General features: G+C 43.7%; 1 long non-coding RNA gene across 2 annotated transcripts; it reads left to right on the forward strand.

Moving 5' to 3' along the window:
- Window positions 1–126: 126 nt before the first annotated feature.
- On the forward strand, window positions 127–17460 carry LOC130153879 (uncharacterized). 2 transcript variants are annotated; one of them, XR_008823528.1, is made up of 4 exons: window positions 127–285; window positions 3384–3479; window positions 14473–14546; window positions 15364–17460. It is a non-coding gene; the product is annotated as an uncharacterized LOC130153879 (long non-coding RNA). The 2 variants fall into 2 exon arrangements; XR_008823527.1 differs by lacking the exon at window positions 15364–17460 and having other exon boundaries at window positions 14473–15288.
- Window positions 17461–17922: the final 462 nt, after the last annotated feature.

Here is a 17922-nt window from a genome sequence, read left to right on the forward strand (position 1 = left end):
TGGGCTGAAGCGGCTCCCGCCAGGCTCAGCCTCGGCGCGCGGTGGCCCTGAGGGGCCCCAGCTGGGCGGCCGGTGGCCCCGCCCCCCCTCCCGCCCCCCCTCCCGCCCCCCCTCCCGCCAGGTGTTGTGCGGAGGGCGGGAACAGCCCGCCGGGAAGGGCGAGAGGTGTCTCCGGGACAGTTACTTCTCTTCAAGGAGCCCTCAGGACTTGCTGATTTTTTCCCAGAAGTGGGGCGTTGCGTTGGGAAGGGAGACCCGGCAGCCTCAAGATTTGGAGGCAGAGCGGTAAGAGAGTCTCCTGATTTTTGGTGTCTAAAACACAGATTCACAATTACGGCTGTGTTTTTTTAATATTTTTTCTTGCTTATCGAGTGCGGTCGGAGGGAGGCCCCTGCTTTCGCAGGCGAGGTGCTTGGCACCGCAGAGTGGCCGTGTTCCGCGGTGGCGGTCTCGCACCCTGTGCTGCCGGCTGCCATGTCGCCAGGGCCAGGGCACTGTCGCTTCCACAGTCCCAGTGCAACCCTGCCCTGAGCTTTGGGGTGTATATACCTCTCCGGAGGCGTGGAGCTTACCCGGCTCCAGTAGCCATGGATTGTAGAGTTGAGGGCTGTGTTGTGTTTGTAGGAAAGATCAGACTGTAAACATTTTCACAGAGATAATGAATAATCCAGCAATTTCATGTCTGTGATCGCAGATTGATTAAAGGAATCTAGTAAGATAAACAGAGCTCCCCCTGAGTCACCAGCCAGCCTGGGGGCCTGGCATTATATACCCACCACCTGAGGCCAATGTAGTTCCAGGTGCCCTTTCCACACAAAAAAAACAAGTTTTACTTGATCCTCCACACTTACTAGGCAAGCGTTCCTGAAAAGCTCTCCAGTCTCTGCCAGTACCCAAGTTTAGCTCAAGTTTATTTATATCCTGACAAACTTGTCCACCTTATCCTTAAAGATGCCCATCAGTGAAGGCTGCATTACTTACCAAGCAATATACTCCAGTTTTTTCCTAGCATGCCGTCCTTGCTGCTTATTAAGCCTATTATTTCTGATCATATGCATTATAGCACAAAGAGTCAGTGGCATGTGTAGTGCATGAGCCTTGCTTTCTGTGTACCTCCATGTATTCAGTTTTGAACTTCATGCATGCTTCTTGAGTATTCCTTTGAATTAAGATTATTATCCTCTGAACAAGTGAAGTTCTTGCATTATTTATTTCAGATATTCAACTCCAACAGAATGTAAGGGAAACTTGCTGTTGAAGAAATATTTTTTTTCTATTTTGCTCTAAGTAACTGAGTCACCTTGTGATCTTTTCATTGTGCTATGTTTCCCAAGCCAGTAAAATTCTATGCATAAATCAAGGGATAATGCTTTCCCTAGAAATCTTTTTTGTATCTGGTGTCTCTAGAGCTAAACAGGTATCATTAAGAAGTTACACAATGTTTACATTTCAGAATCCCCTTGTGCAAACCTGGGGTATCTTCTGTGCAACATTAACACACACACAGGGGGTTTTCTGTTTAAAAAGTGATGGAGATCAAGACCACATTTGATATATCCTCAGAGGATGTGCTATTATCAGACCAGCAGGTCAGCTAGAGAAGTACGGTGTTTTCTTGCTTCTGTGTGGAGGCTATGCCATAGTATTCAGCAGAGCACAACTCTGCAGCCCAGTGAAACAACTGTTTCCCAGGAAGAGAATGCCATGGCCTCAGCCGCAAGCCTGGCACTGTTTTTGTAGTCTGGCAGTTGTATTTTCAGTATAAAAAACATAAGCAGTACCTGGACATCACCCTTGTGTTTGCTGTTACTCTTGGAAAACCTGTTTACCCGTATACAGGGTTCAAATCAGTTTTGCAGGTGGTCTGGGGTTGTGACTTCCTGTTATTTTTAGCATTGATGTACATGGGGCTTGCATAAGTGCTCCCTTCACCGAGACTGGAAGGACAGTCCTTAGCAGAGCCATTGACTTCAGTAAGGTCCAGGAGCAGCTATGGATCAAAAAGACATAAGCACGATCCAGTGCTTCAGCACTTAGAAGTAACTGTCAGTACCTTGCTGAATCAATATCCTAGTTTATTTTTAATGTTGAAATTCTGAAATATTTATAGTTCAGGACAGAAGGAAAGGAGTCTTTATGTACTCTCAAACCAGCCCCTTCTAAATATTGTTCACTAATACAGAACTATGATAGTTAGAAAATCAATCGTATGCAGCTCTATGAAAGGCAGTATATTAAGTTGAATGCATTGGCTGTATGTACAAGCATAGGGTTTATTTTTGTGATGATTCCAGGTGAAGGGTTGAAAGTGCTACACACATCTACAAGTCCATGGCTGGTATGTAATATATGCAAAGATGAGATTTCAGACTGTAGTACTCCTAGGTAGGATCTGGCAATATGTGTCTCCTGTTACCCAAATGCCTTTTAACCCAAATGTATATATTGTGTGCACACCTTTCACTGCAATGAAATAATTGGAACTGGGGCTGGTAGAAAAAGAGACTCTGTGATGCTTAAATGTGCATCTACCAGGCCTCAGGCACTGGCCTTGCAACTTCTAGGACAGCTGGGCTGTTGCTGTGCCCAGGAGGGCTCCAGGATGTCACTGTGTAGCCACAGTCCATGATGTGTGCAGGATGCATTCCTGAAACGTGCAGTGGTCAGCAGTTGGACTGCTAGCAAAGATTCCTGTAGGTATCCGTGTAATAGTGGATTGATGTGCACAAGGCCTTGAGAAATACTATTTGAATACACTATTTGAATCCAAAATTTTAATTTTGCAGCCTGAGCTCTTTCCTATTCTTACCGCACTAACGCTTCCAGAAAAGAGTTCTCAGTGGTGTGAATGCAAGACAAAGACAGGAAATACAGTTTCTTGTGTCTTAACCTGTTGGGACAGGCTCATGACTTCAGCAGGCCCGGAAGGAAAACTGGAAAAGGGAACTGACTCCCTGTTATTATTGGTAAGGGCTTTACAGGACAGAGTACCAAGAACTGCGCTGCTTTGTGCATGTGTGAGCAGATCCAGTAGATCTTTGCTTGCCTTCATTGGTAGAACAGCAGTTTCCCCTAAAACCAATGGGACTAGCAAGAACTTAAAGGATTCAAAGTTGTCAAACGTGTTCCCTCATGCTCCCAGGCTTCTGCCTTTTACCCCATCCACCCTTGGGCTGAGCATGACAGAGGAACAGGACCTGCCAAATGGTCACATACACGGGGCTGACTTAGCGAGGAGGTGCAGCTTCTTTCACTCGCCTAGGTTTGTCCCTCTAAACAGCCACATGAAGAGTTATTGCACAGCTTTGTACATTTGCATAATGGAAAATTTTCTTCATGACAAAAATAATCACCCTAACTAGTGCACAAATGGTTCTTTTCAGGCTTGCAGCTGTGGCTCATTGGCAGCTGGCAGAGCTCTCATCAATGATTTGAGCATTGGAATACCTTCCCTGCATGCCCTTCTATTGCAAAGCCAGGTAAGTAACATATTAGCTGGCAAACGACACATAAGCACTTGCCCATAGTGAGTTTGGAACATTTTATTCCATTGGTTAAATGTCAATTCACGTATATTTATATGATACCACAAAATCCTCATGTTGCTTGTAGGGTTACATAAGGATGTATCAGATGCTGAGCTTGGTCTCATAAATTGTCTTCTTAGAGCTGTCAGATGTCAGGACAGTTTCATTACTGAGCCCAAAGGCATTCCAATCTAACAAATTAGCATATCATAAAGGTGTACCCATACAGATAAAATAGAAGAACTACTCCTCTCCTGTCCTTTATCATCTGTCAGAATTCCTGTGTGTTTAATCCTTTTTAACTTTTAATACCTTAATATGTTGGTAAAATGAAAACCTTAATATATAGGTAGCATGTTAAACAAAACATGGTCCTAATGGTGAAAACTGCAAAGATTGGGTTTTTTTCTCTATCTCAGAGACAACTGAGAGGAATTCAGCTGAATTATGTTGAGATAGCTTTTCTATTTTGGGGCATGCTTTGATGTGCTCTGTTAACATCAGGCAGCAATGTGAAGGCCTCCTTTTTTTCATTTTGTGACTCAGGTCATGTTTTTCTCCTTTCGGGTTTTGCAAAGGATTACTTAGGTTGCAAAGGATTTTGCTAGTTTTGTACTAAGGAGCAACACAGATGGGGCAAAGAGATAATGGAGAAAAGCCAATATGAGCCATTCCTATTTGAAATTGAGGAAAAGCAAGCAGGAGTCAGCTAGGCAAGGCTCCAGACGGATGGTGTGACTGAAATGAAACTTCAGCTCTGCTCACATAGATAGCTTGCTGTATGCCCAGAACACTTTCAGCCTCAGCCACTATGCACTGAGTAGATATAAGGTGAATAGCTAGTGGCAAAGTTTTACACTGTGTTTCATATTCAGATATACAGAAAGCAAGCCCAGGGCACAAGGGGGAAGTAGTGGTGCCTGAACCATCATGACTTTATAAACAACACGTTGCGGCTCATAAATTTGCCCCCTCCCAAAATCAGGGAGGTAGATCAAATCTCAGCTTGCCACTGGAGATCTGCATCAGACATACTTGCTAGCAGCCCAGGGGAGAAGGAAGCACACAGTTTGCCAGCACCCACTAGATGGCAAATGCCAAAAGAAGGCAAATTCAGACTGCTACCATCTGCTTATATTTGATCTGCACCTCACACTGGCCTGACACTGTGCTTGGGCGTGGCAATATCAGAGCAGCTGATGATGTGACTGAGCTGTCAGGACTGCTCATCCTTCTGGGATATTGGACCAGGGCTTCTCTACAGGCAGAGGATTTAAATACTAATGACACTAATTTTCCTAGGAATTGGCATGGGGTATTGGTATTTGCTAGTATTTGGCTGTACTTGGCTAGCCATCGTTTCAACAAATACTTAGAGAAAACTTTCTCCTATAGTTTATGTAAAGCAGGAAGGAGTAGCTTATAACAAAGGGTGGGTGAAAACTTAGCAGTTTTTACAATCCATCTGACTTGGAGCAACAGTCTGAAAATAAGAATCAAAGCTCCTCGAGTGAAGCTTGGCTTCTGTTTGGAGTTCACAGCAGTATTGAGTTGCAGGGTCTGGGAAAAAGATCCATAAAATAACTTAACTCTAACAATTCTGAATTTTGTCTCCCAAATTTTGTATCAAGCCCTAGCCTTTTATCAAGAAACTTCAGACTTTTAGGTGCTCAGATAGTGGATGAATCTATAAAATGCATTGATTGATACCTAATAGTTTGAAGCAATATTCACAGAATATATTTATAATTGAAAATGGCTGGAAATATTGTAATTCAGCTCTTTGCTCTGCTCTGGGCTTTATTCTTATTACTGCCATTCTTGTCATTTGAAATGACACGATTCGATTCAATGAAGATGATCAGAGGGCTGGAGCCCCTCTGCTATGAAGACAAACTGAGAGAGCTGGGGTTGTTCAGCCTGGAGAAGAGAAGGCTCCAGGGAGACCTCACTGCCGCCTTCCAGTACCTCAAGGGGACCTACAAGAAAGCTGGAGAGAGGCCTTTTACAAGGGCATGGAGTGACAGGACAAGGGGTAATGGCCTTAAACTGAAAGAGGGTAGCTCTGTATTAGATGTAAGGAAGAAACTCCTCACTACGAGGGTGGTGAGGCATTGGCATAGGTTGCCCAGACAAGTTATAGATGCCCCATCCCTGGAAGTGTTCAAGGCCAGGTCAGATGGGGCTTTGAGCAACCCCTTCTACTGGAAGGTGTCCCTACCCATGGCAGGGGGGTTGGAACTAGATGATCTTTAAGGTCCCTTCCAACCCAAACCATTCTATGATAATCACAACTAAGAAGCCTTTTGAAGTATCATTTTATCATTTTCAGGTCACACATTTCCTTGTGATGGTCACTGCTTATGATTTCTAACACGTTATTCCTAGGACATTGTGCTGATAAAGTTGAATTAATGAAAGGATGTAGTTCTAAACTGATCTCTAACATGGTGAAAGAAACTGATAGCTACTACAGTATATGATCTGCAAGAGAGTTTTTCACTTTAAAATAATGTAGTAGTTACTAATACTAATAGCATGGCTGTTGTGTTTTAGGGCAATTAAATATCCTTTTAGCATTAAAGATTTTGTTGTATTTTTGACCTAAGGCAAATATTTGATGTGAAAATTATCCAAGTACTTCACATAAGTTGATTCATTAGGGTATGGTTGTGTGTTAGAAATGTCTATCTTAATAATTTAAAATGTTTTGCACTCATTTGTGTGTCTGGAGGGAAAAATGCTATTTTATACTACTGGGCTAAAGTGTGAGAGCTATGATGCTCTTGGTCTTCCTCCAGGGTTTGATACCACTCAGGTTTAAAGTCCTAGCTGGAGATGTGTTTCTTGCCATCAGTGTAAGTTAACCCAGAGCTCACCCCTGAGCTCTGCACACCCACTGCTGCGCTTGCCTCCAGACCATCCACCATGCAGCTGTGTGCTAGGTCTCATCAGCGGGCAGACCTGGGTGAAAATGCAGCGTTCTTTCTGCCTGGGTTACTTCTCAGCCAGGACTGAGAGCTGACCCAAGGCTGCAAGCAGCCACATGGGTGTGGGCGCAGGTGGGCATGGAAGCAGAGGGAGAGACACTTTTGGAAATGGCAGTGTCTTAGCTTGGTGCAGGACAGGTCTTCACTTTCAGCTCAGGCTGCCCCGCTGCCAGGCTGTGCTCCCTCTAGAGCCCCTGGAGGAAGAGGGGCTTCCCCAGAGGCAGGCTTACCCTCACAGCTGGGCTTTGGTGCTCTGGCTTTCCCTTGGGAGGAGCACCTCTCTTAATGAGGCTACCCTACCAGTATTCTCAATTGTTCATTGTGTGGACATCTTGCCAGGGGTTTTCTCCTTCCATCCACAGTTACACAAATAGCTTCCTTCTCCAGGCACGATCCAACAGTGTGCTGTATCCAGCTGAAACGACAGGGGGAAATTCAGACACAATGCAATAAAGCAACTGGAATTTGTTTGTCATAAACCCCAAGGGCATGTTCTCATTAAAGCAATGAGTTGCATCCAGCAGTTATGTTCTTTCATGTTTGCACTACACCCCTCTAAACTGCCAGAGATTAGAGTCTGCTTTCAGTGTTGTCTGTGGGTCTCTGCTTGGTTTGACAAGGAGGAAACTTTTCAGCCAGAGCTTGGAACAAAGAGCATTCCTCCACAAAACAGCTATTAATCCTGCCCTTGTGGGTGGCATACTAGCTTCATTCACTGACCAAAATTAGTTGTGTTCAGAGGAGGGCAAGAGGATGAGGAGAGGTGATCTTTCACCCGACAGCAAACAGCAGAGATGCTTTGCAGCAGCAGGCAAAGCCACCAGTAGGAGACATAGGAAACACCCCCCTGGGAGTCAACACCACTTCCTGTGGGGCCCTCAGGTAGCTGGTTAGTTTAGTGTTTCTTTTGTGCCATCACGCAAATACTTGACCAAGCCAATTCTTTTTTTAGCATATGAGAGAGACCTAGCACACAGTCCATGTTGGACTGTACTGTCTGCTGAGGGATTACACAGAACCAAAATTTCCAAGAAACATCAATAATCACAGCTGCTATCACAGCAATCTGGGTGCTACCAGCATTTAAGCATTCAGCTCCTCTTCTGCATAATTACCTCTAGAGCGTAGGAGTTACAAAAAAACACCATTTTTTTTAAGCATTCCTTGACTAAACTAATGTAGGAAGAACCTGGTGTTCTAATTATCCCATATCCCATGGGCATGAAAGTGATTATTCCTATAGGTCCTGCACAAATTCAAGCATCTGAAGCTCATATCTAATACTGCATCTATGTTTGCTGTCCTTTGGACACCCAAAGCTGAGCCTACACTGAGCATCAGATGCCTTTTGTGCACTGTGACTAAGCAATTACATCTGTTCTTGGCAGATACGTATGAATCCAGGATGCAAATGTAAAATGTTTTCATAAGTGCAACAAACTTGTAGTTTCGAGGGCAGTAAAATTCTCACTTGATCAATAGTCTTTACATGTGGTTAGATTAATTAATAGTATTTCAGAGTCAAACAAAACCACTGATGAAGGATTAGCAGACTGGTGCCATGCTAGGCAGCATGTCTGCACTCACTGTGCTTTGAGAAATGCTGATGATGTTTTGGAAATGTTTGTCTTCTTAGATGGAGCTTCTTAACACTGTGAATTTATAACCAGACTGGGAAGGGAAAAAGGGTGTTTGCTTTCTCCTCCCCACTGAACTGCCCCATTCCCTCCTTTTAGCATTGGCTGGTGCAGAAATGCTTGTTTAATCTTCACCTTTCTCACATTGGAGTAACTCCCTTGCTGATGTTTTGGACAGGTACATTGTCCATGGGCTAAGGGTAGGCTTCCTCTTGGTGAGCAGAGAACTGGCTCTGGAGGCTTTTTCTCCAGGGAGTGAGTCTCCACTTTTTCTCAGCTAAACCCCTTGGCAGAAGACCCAGATATTTAGGGGGGGCTTTCTCAAATCCTGCTGAAATCTACTAGTAACTGGACCAAGTAGTTAGAAATAATATTTGTTACCAGGTTTGCAGTGATAAACTGGTAAAGAGGTTAAAAGTAATCCCAAAGAGGGATGGATTGGGTCAAGTGCTTGACCTAGACTGGGTAAATAACTCAAATTCCTGCAAACTTTAATGCTTTGCATTTAAAGACGTAGACAGACAGATAGACAGACTGACACATACACATATTAATATATACACACAAGCATATTGCAAGTATACTGCCTCTGCCTTGTTAAGCGTGTAGGACCCTGTAGCAAGGACTCTCTCCATGTGTTCACACAGACCTAGTACAGGAAGCTGAAAAGTCAGCTGAGACCTCTGGAGTCTCAGAGCAATGCAAATGTCAAACATAAACCATTGCTTAACCAACATTTTCACTTCTAAGGGTGACATGTCAGCATGTTCCTTCTTTATGACTCAAGTAGACAGGTCCTTAAAACTGTTGATCTTAAAGGAGAGGGAAGTATTAGATATGGACAGGATTACAACACTGGAAGCAAACACTTGCCCTTGTGAATGCTTATGAACTATATTTAGAATTTGAATCCAAGCATAATTAAACAGTGCTAATGAGACAGAGGGACTTATCTTCATTTGCTGTATAATTGGTATCACTGATTTCCTCATTCATTTTTTCCTAGTTTTAAAGCGTTCTTGTTCCAGTGAGATTTGATGGTAAAAGTTACCCTGCAGAGAGAAAGTATATGGCCTGGAGCTTAAATTCAGCTGGAAGCCTTTTAAGGGCTGCAGCTTTCTTGATAGCATCAATAACTGACAGAAAAGACACCTGTGAATGTGTGGCCAACAGTCAAGCAAGGCACTCTTTGCAGTGTACTCTTGAAAAAAATGCCATTTCATACAGTATTACAAAGATCATAACGGGAAAGAAAAGCTTGCCCCTTACTTCCAGTTAGGGAAACAAAACACAGCAGGAGTTTTAATCGTAGTAGGTGTATAATCCACCACTATGAACTAAGTTTGAGTTCCTTCCCAAAGTATGCTCTCCAACTCATCCAGGAATGTGAAGCTTGCACAGGAACTCTTGGTGACATTTTGCAGTGGGCATACTGTGGCAGGTCAGGGTGGAAGATGGTAATCATCTTGCCTGGCCTTCAAAGCTCTGAGGCCATCACCAGAGCAGCAGCCTCTCTTATAGCTCTGCTCCAATAGCTGATTTTAATGGCTGAGCAAAGGACAACAGCTTCCTGCAGCAGCAGGGGCTGGACATTTTTTTGGACCCAGTCAAAGCCAGTAGAGAAGTGGGTGCAATAGGCAAAGTCGAGTTCACCCATTTTGTTTTTCAGTTTGTCTTTGGTTGGACTCAGGCTCCTTTTATTAGGTACTACTGCCTCAAATGGATTTTTGGAGGTCTTAGTCCAGATCTGTTGCTGCAAACTGCAGCAAAATCAGCTGTTTCCTAAGAGGCAGCACAGTGACAGACCGTACATTTCAGTGCTGCCATGTGTGCCAAGGTGCTTGAGCTCACTGGCTGACAAGGGCGCTCAGAAGCATCATTCACTTAAGACTTCGCTGTTCACACTTAAGACTTCACATCCTAGTGGGAGTGCTTGCAGCCAGCTGGAATCTGTTCTCAGTGACTGCCCATAGAATAGATTCCCCAAACCCTCCTCCCTCCAAAGTGACCATTGCTAACTAAATGGCCATCCACCCACTGAGCCAAACCAGTTCAAAGAGGAGCACCAGTTCAAAGTGTCTGTGAGCAGGCTCTGCTGGATATGAAGAGGGTAGAGTGAGATGAATCCCACAAAACAGCAAATGTTTTTCATCTTGCTCCAGTAATTCAGCACAGGCTTATTCTTTGGGTTGCCCTTTTCTGGAAGGCGATTTGAACACTTCCCTGCTAAGACTGTTTTGCACATTAATCTGAGACATAGGAATTATTACAAGCATTTGGTCTAAACTTCCTTTTGCTCAGTTTTACTGGACCACTCCAGCTATATCACTTGCAGTAAATACCCCTCCCTCTTTTTGAGGCTGCCTCTTTCAACTGCTTAGGCGTTTCTTGCTGTTCTAGGAGGTGAAACACGCGGCTGTGCTTCCCCTTCATCACTGCCTAGCTGAGGTATTCAGTCAGCCCACTGGCTACTCATTCATAGTCAATAATACTGGTTTTAACTTTCCAGGGGAACAGATCATTTTAGAAGTTGTTCCACACCCCCAAAAATATCTTCATCTGCTTATATATTTCACAGAATGACATGTGTGCTTATGCTGCTTTTCCACATTGATAGTCCAAGTGTTCAAAGCACTTAACACTGCCTTGTGGTTAAACAGCAACGAGAAATACCATTGGTAACCAGAGGGACTGAGAGCAGCAGCGATTACAGCTGCTCCACTTGTGAGCAGTCCAGAGCCACAACCACTTGTCCCTTGAGTCCAGCTGAAAAGATGCCCTTTTTCAAAAGCAAGATTTCCTTCTGAGCTGTGAAACAGAGGTCCTGACTGGCTACAGCCATGAAAAATCCCACAGCTCTCAAAATATCAGTGACTGAAGTCTTGTCAGATTTGAAAAGTCTGTCATCAATGCCTTCTGATATCTCAAACATGATTTTCAATTACATTCCTTTCTAACCATCTTAGTTTATCTGCTGGGGAGTCCCACTGTCAGGATTAAACAGATGTTTTATTTCCTGCCAAAGGTGGGTGAAATAATAATCAGCAGCTCTGCCTCACTGGCTGCACGAGGTCTGGAAAGGCGCCATATGCCCAGCACTCAGAGATTGCTGCAGGCAAAAGGCTGAGGGCATTATTTGTTATTTGCCTAATTAATTTAAATACTGTCTATGTTTCAGAAAGCACATTTCTAGTCTTTATATGGAAATGCATATAAGACTTATCAAAAATACCCTCCTCTAGTGATGTGCACCTGTTGTTTAAACAGCCAATGTCCCCCCTTGCATAGCACAGGGGGCTAGGAGCAAAGACCTTGCACTTGAAACTGCACTGGGCTCATGAGCTGTTCTCAGCATCACAATCAGTCATAAAGGTTATTCAGGTTCAGCCCTGTGTGCAGTAACAACAGTTTTCTACTACTCTTAATCCCTTTGAAGAGTTTTCCTTGAAGACAGTGTGGTTCCTCACCTTTAGCAAGCAAAAGATGTGAGTGTGAGTGAGCTGCTTGTTGCTAATCTGACTCTTGAAAACTGCTGCTGTGCCTTCACAGTGATGGGATGTGGTGCCTTGGGTGTCGGTGCGGGGCAATGTCTGTGGGCACTCTTGCCCACCAGCTGACTCATGATCCGCCCCCCAGGCCAGACCTCATCTTCTGCAGAAGCTGCAGAGCTCTGACATGGAGCACAGGCTGCAGCTGAAGAGGGGCTGACCAGGGTGTGCAGAGTACACCAGGCAGTCGATGTGGGTGCTGACTTCTGCTTCTTTCTTGGGACGTCCAAGAAGAAGTAGTTCAAAAAGCATGGGAACTTGCCATGGGAGGATGGCAAATGAGTCCTAGGCAAGGGGTGACAGTAGGACCTCTCTGCTCAGTGGAGTAGCCAAGCAGAGTGCCAAATGCAGTGATTAGTAAGGGGAAAGCCATCTGGCTTCTGTCCTTTAACAGCTCTCCTTCAGCATCTCTCTCCCTATACACCACAAGAAATTTTGCTGTGTTTTTAACAACTCTTTCTGAATGATACTGCAAGACCACATCTAGAAATTACATGGGGAATAAGGTGAAGAGAGAAAAGAGAGGGAAGATGATACAGGTCACATACACCCTCAGGCCCTATTCTGAAGTGTTACTTCTATAGCATGGGATATGGCAGCAGCTGTCAAGGCAGCAAGTCCTTTAAAGAATGTAATACACTAGTAATGTACTTAGTGAGAGATGGTGGTGAGCTGTTGAAGGCAGAAGTTTGTGGGCTGACAGGTAGGCATTGCGAGGGCAGGATTCAAGGCTGAAGCAAGTAGTTCTGCAAGTTGGTGAGACTCTGGAGCAGACTGTGCTTATACTGAACCCCATCAATGTGAATCTGCCAAGTAAAGATGCGTGAGCATGCCTCCATATGAGTGACGTATGGCAGTTTCCAAGGAGCATTTGAAAAATATTTGGTTCAGTTCCTCAGAGTTCTTGATATTTCACCCCAAATTCCTCACAGTCTTCCTACTCCTTTATGATGCGTACTTCTAGGCTAAAAATATTCAGAAGCACAGTGCAATCCAGAAAAACCCTATTTTTGTTACAATTTTTTTGCAGTAAAGCAGTCAAAAAGTGAGTTAGGAACAGTAAGTTCCTTTTCATTATTAAACAGTTACTACCCAGAAAGCAAGTATGTTTTTTTTGGCTTTTTTTGTCTTCTCTCTGAATAGGTGTTACTGGTAAGATGGGTAAGAAATCTGTTTCAAATAAAAATGTAACCTTGAAACAAAAGGTAATTGTTTTACAAATTCAGCCATTTCCAGTGCCCAGCATGTTGTTTGGCAATACGCAGACTTCCTGTTGGTTTCTATTTTCTTAGCAGTTGCAGTCGCTCTCTAAAAGGGTTTTACCCAAGTACTGTTTATATGTACAAAAACATCTCCCATTGTCAGATTTCTGAGCTTTGGTAAAGTAGTGTCACTGCCTGGGACCACACTTGTTCTGTTCCCTGTTTCATGTGAACACAAACACCTGAGGGCATAAACAGTGTTGTGCAATAATAGCTTCTCATACCTGCTCTTACAGTTCTAGCTTTTAGCATTACAGCTGATAAAACTTGACTGATGCCTAGTAACTGTTAATACTGAGCTGCTGTTTATAAAAATGTCAACTTTTGTTTACAAGTTCTAATGTTTCTTAAGTTATACTATTTTTCTGAGTTAGCTTCTGTTCCCAGATTCTTTGTTTAGATTGTTTAAGCGCTGACTGATGGTAGGTGCCAACCCAAGCACATGGTACGTGCACAGCTCCAAGCCCTTGCAATGGGTTCTTAGAAATGCCAGGATGGGAGGTTTGAAATCTTCAGTTTGTTTTTAAAGACTGTTTTGAAGACTCTGAAAACAGATTTTCAGGGGAAATCAACTTGAAGGTTAAAGGTGAGATGGTAGCAAATGCTCACTGCCAAATCTTAGCTACGGAACTGTCTCTATGCACTGCCTCTCTCCAGTGCAAAGAACTGGAAGCTAATTTCTGTTATACCAGGTGAGAATGTAGTGGTGTCGGCTGAAGATTTGTTATTTGTGATTGTTCTAATGGAGAAAAAACACTGAGATGAGCTGTTTGTTCATGAAAGCTTCCAGCAGAGGATGTTGACTGATAAGTTGTAAGGGCTGGGAAGAGATATCTTCAGGGAGCAGGATCCAGGCAGCACATCAGAAGGTCCAGACCAGTTGACCCTCAGTGAACCCCATTATATCCACTGCCCCTCATCAAACATAAAGCTTATAGCTCTGCAACGCTTTTGCTAATATTGTAATCTTACATTGCGGTATTTTCTTACACAACTAGCAAGCCTATGTTGATTATAGACTTAGCAGCTGGAGTTCATCACTCTTTTCCTTTTTTTAGCTCCTGTTGGAGTTTCATAGCTCACCTAAGCTGCAAGGGCCATGAGCAAAGTATGTGAATATGCAACCACTTGCTGGCAGAGTAAACAGCTCTCAGACAAGTGGACTGTTATTAAAATGGGTTGTTTTGTTTGCAGAAGTGGCTCTCACGGTTGCCATGGGTTGCCCAAGGTGAGCCTGACCTCTGTGGTCTCTGAAGCTCTGCCTTATGGGTGAGCTGAGCAATGCTGGCATACAGCTTTTAAGATGGATTAACTGTGAACCTCATACAGGAAACCGTTCAGAGATTAAAAACACTACATTGCACAACTAAGGATGAAACCTACCTTTTGATCCCACAGGATGAGCGTTCCAAGGCTGAGAATATGATTAGTTGATAGGGCTATAGTCAGCTCGTCAGTGCACAGTAATGTTTGCAGCCTCCTCTTACAGCAAAATTCTGCCTTTCCAGGTGCAAGGGCAAGCAGTGGAGAGGCAGGCGTGTGGCCAATGGACAGAGACAGGACTGCACCTTCCTGCCGTAAGGTAGCAAAACCATGCACCCCACCTAACCTTTCTCAGCCAAAGCAGGTCTCCACATGCCAGATCTGTTGCCTTTGAACTCTAAGTCTTAATGCAGTTATGCCAAGTATGTCATAGCACAAAACCAGCTCTTTGGTACTAACTTGCAACTGAAATAATGTGCAAAGGCTGTTCCTAAGAAACACCAGTCATCCACCCAAGTGAAATTCTGATTTGCTAGCTGCACCCTGGCAACAAAATGTATTCACAAGGCCTAAGGATAAACACCAATTGAGGCTTCTGGAAAAGGATGTGTTTGTTCCTTGCTCAGCTTACTAACTCTCTAGCCACCATCTGTAAATCTCTTACTTAGATACTCTACAAAATGGCAGATTGCTATGCTTTAACTTTCAGCAGGGCTGCAGGGCAGGACTGTTAGGAGATTCACCTGAGCTAAATGAAGTTTTCTGTTTGATTGGGGTGCTGGGTTGTTTGATTTTGGTTTTTTTGAGATTGGTTCTTGCACCTTAAGTCTTTAACTTTAAAACTGTGCTGTGGTAGGTGCTGGCTCCCCATTATACCACAGCTAAGAAAAGTTTCTACCACAGACGTTACAGGCAAATCAGTATGAAGATTTTTGCTTTCTGAGCTAAAGTTACTGCTAGAACTTGAAGCACAGTGCAAGACATAGTGGGCTGGGTTGCACAAATAAGTATTAAGCCACTGGCGCTACCATGAAGAACGTACAGAGCATGACTACAAAGCAGGAGATTGTTTCTTCATCTGTAAGTGTTTGTAGTTCATAACTATTTTGCAGTCTGATTCTTGCCTACCATTGCAGGACTCAAATCTAAAATGAGACTGAATCTACGTGTCCAACTGATGAACCAAAGAATCTGAGCATGGTGCCAGTGGGGCCTCCATGGAAGGGAGCGATTGCAAGCAGTTATTTGACTAGTGCAGCCAAAGCCTGTGTATAATTGAGCAAGAAAGGGTGCCACAATCCAACATTATTCTTATCCTGCTCCCTTCAATTTAATTCCATAATCAGCACTTGCATCACTGAGAAGTTGGAAATATTACCCAGGCCTCTCCTTCAGCATGATGGTATCCTGAACAGGTTCCTGCCTGTAAGGATCTGCTTTCTTCAAAACAAACTTTCACTCTGCCCCGTGGTTAGCTTGGCTTAAGTCAGCAAACTGCCAGCAAAATTCTAGAATTTAGAAATAGCTTAAGCTCAGCCCATTTCAGCCTTCAAATCAGTTGGTTTAGTTATGTGCGATTCCTTAAAGTACTATCATTCAGCATCCAGCTGGCATCCATTTGACTACAGTTGCTGCTGGGCGGGGGCGGGAACCACCCACCCTCCCTCATTGCTGAGCCTAATCCCGTAAATTCAGCAAGAACTATTGCACGCCATCTCGTGGCCCTGCACAGCTATTTCCAGGGAACAAATGCAGCTCCGATTGCGACTGGGTTTGTTGGACAGGATTGATTTGAAAGATGGCTGTCAGGGGCTGAGAAACAGCCCCCTATATAACCCCATGAAAGCTCTGAAACATTCAACATTAACGCTTCGTCCACACTCCTACCTTGACCTTGCAGCCTGAGCAGCTGTTTCCAGGAGTGGCAGCAGAGCCTCGAGCTGCAAAATGCACCTCTTCAGCACGTGCTCACGGAGTTTCTCAAGCAGAGCTGTAGGGACGGCCCTGCACTCACAACCACTGAACCCCACTGCCCCAGAGCAGCCTTGGGCAGAGCAGGAAACTACCTTACTTATTTTACAGTATGTCACACACATGTTAATGGTTCTTAATTATATGCAAGGCTGGAGACGTTCATGGTACATCTGTCTTCTTGTCAGCTGTCAGTACTTGTTAAAGAACTCCATGTGTCAATGTTTTAAATAAAGCTAATATGCCTATTCATAACTGTTCATTAACAGCTGAATATATGAAATTGAAACAAGGTTACATTGGCTGTCAGTCCCCTGGTGTATCTGAAGTCCTGATCCTCCCCTTACTCTCTTTCCTGGGGGAAAAAGTCGTCATTAAGAGACCCTTGCCAGAAGTGATTAAGGTACGATTTCATTAAATCTAGTTGAAGGAGTTAAAAAACAGGGACAGAATGCAATAATATGACTTCAAGGTCCTTGCTTCTATTTTAAGTGGGAAGTTGTTGACTTCCCAATGTTTTTGACTTTTTGGTGGGGAGATTACAGCTTAAAATCTGCACCACTGAATCATCTCCAAATGTGAAGTCATGTTAACTTGAGCAGAATTACTCACGTGCCTTACTTCCACTGCTCTCAAACCTGTGAAAAGGCTGGATCTATAGTCAGCAGCAAAAGACCTTACAATGGGTAACAGAAGTGCATGACTTCAGACTAAGCATCTTTCTTTATCTGCTAAACACAACACCACACCACCTTCAAAAGTTTGCAGCTTGCTGTTGGAAAGCATAGCAACATGCCAACTAACTTCAGATGTTACTCCAAAGGACACTGTGCCATACAGTAAGAATAAAAAAAAAAACTACTCAAGGATTTTAGTTCAAGGCATCTGATTATGATCAGCAGTTGCTCTAGATTTGGTATGTGACAAAACTTCTATTTCTACTGTTCTTGGGTTAGAAAACAATACTGATGAGGAGACTGGCTGTGGAAGTAAGGAAGTTACAGGAAAGACCGTTTAACCTGTGAGACTATATGAAGCTCAATACTAACATCCTTTCTCTGTATACAGCAAAGAAAAGAGGGAACATCCTTCTTCTCAAGCCAAGGTTTAATTCTGAGGTATGTGACACTGGATTTACAAAGGTAAACCAAAAGTACATTCTGAGAAACAGTGAGCCCCCTACTTAACAAGGCAGAGGGATTTCACACTCCAAGCAGCTGAGAAAAGAAACTGCTCACTGTGTGGAAAAAAACAAAAACCCAACAGTATTTGGGGTCTGACACAACAGGCAATGAGGAAACACAAATACTTAAGTGATAGAGATGAGACAGGACAAAAGGTATTAGATAAGGCTTCCACTTAAACTAGTTCTTTGAGATGTTATGATCAGCACTTAGATGCAACAACTATTGCAGTGACCAGCAGAATTGCCAAAAGGTATTATGCGGCTGTTGAGACAGACTTTAGCTCCAGCCTGCTGGTGATACGGCTGAAGTCTGATTACACTTGTAGGAGACATGTATAAATGAAATCCCACTAGCTTAGAAGGACTGGAGTAGCACAGAAGAGTTTTCCACATAAACTGTACCTGGTAGCAGGAGTGAAGGCTGTCACCTGGAGTACAGTGCACACAGCAGTTTATACAACTACAGAATCTACAGCTGATCTACAGCTTTCATCCTGAACATCAATTTTAAAAGCCAAATATGAATCATATGCAGGCA

This window comes from Falco biarmicus, chromosome 8 (assembly GCF_023638135.1).
Source record: "Falco biarmicus isolate bFalBia1 chromosome 8, bFalBia1.pri, whole genome shotgun sequence".
In the NCBI taxonomy this organism is placed as follows: Eukaryota; Metazoa; Chordata; class Aves; order Falconiformes; family Falconidae; genus Falco; species Falco biarmicus.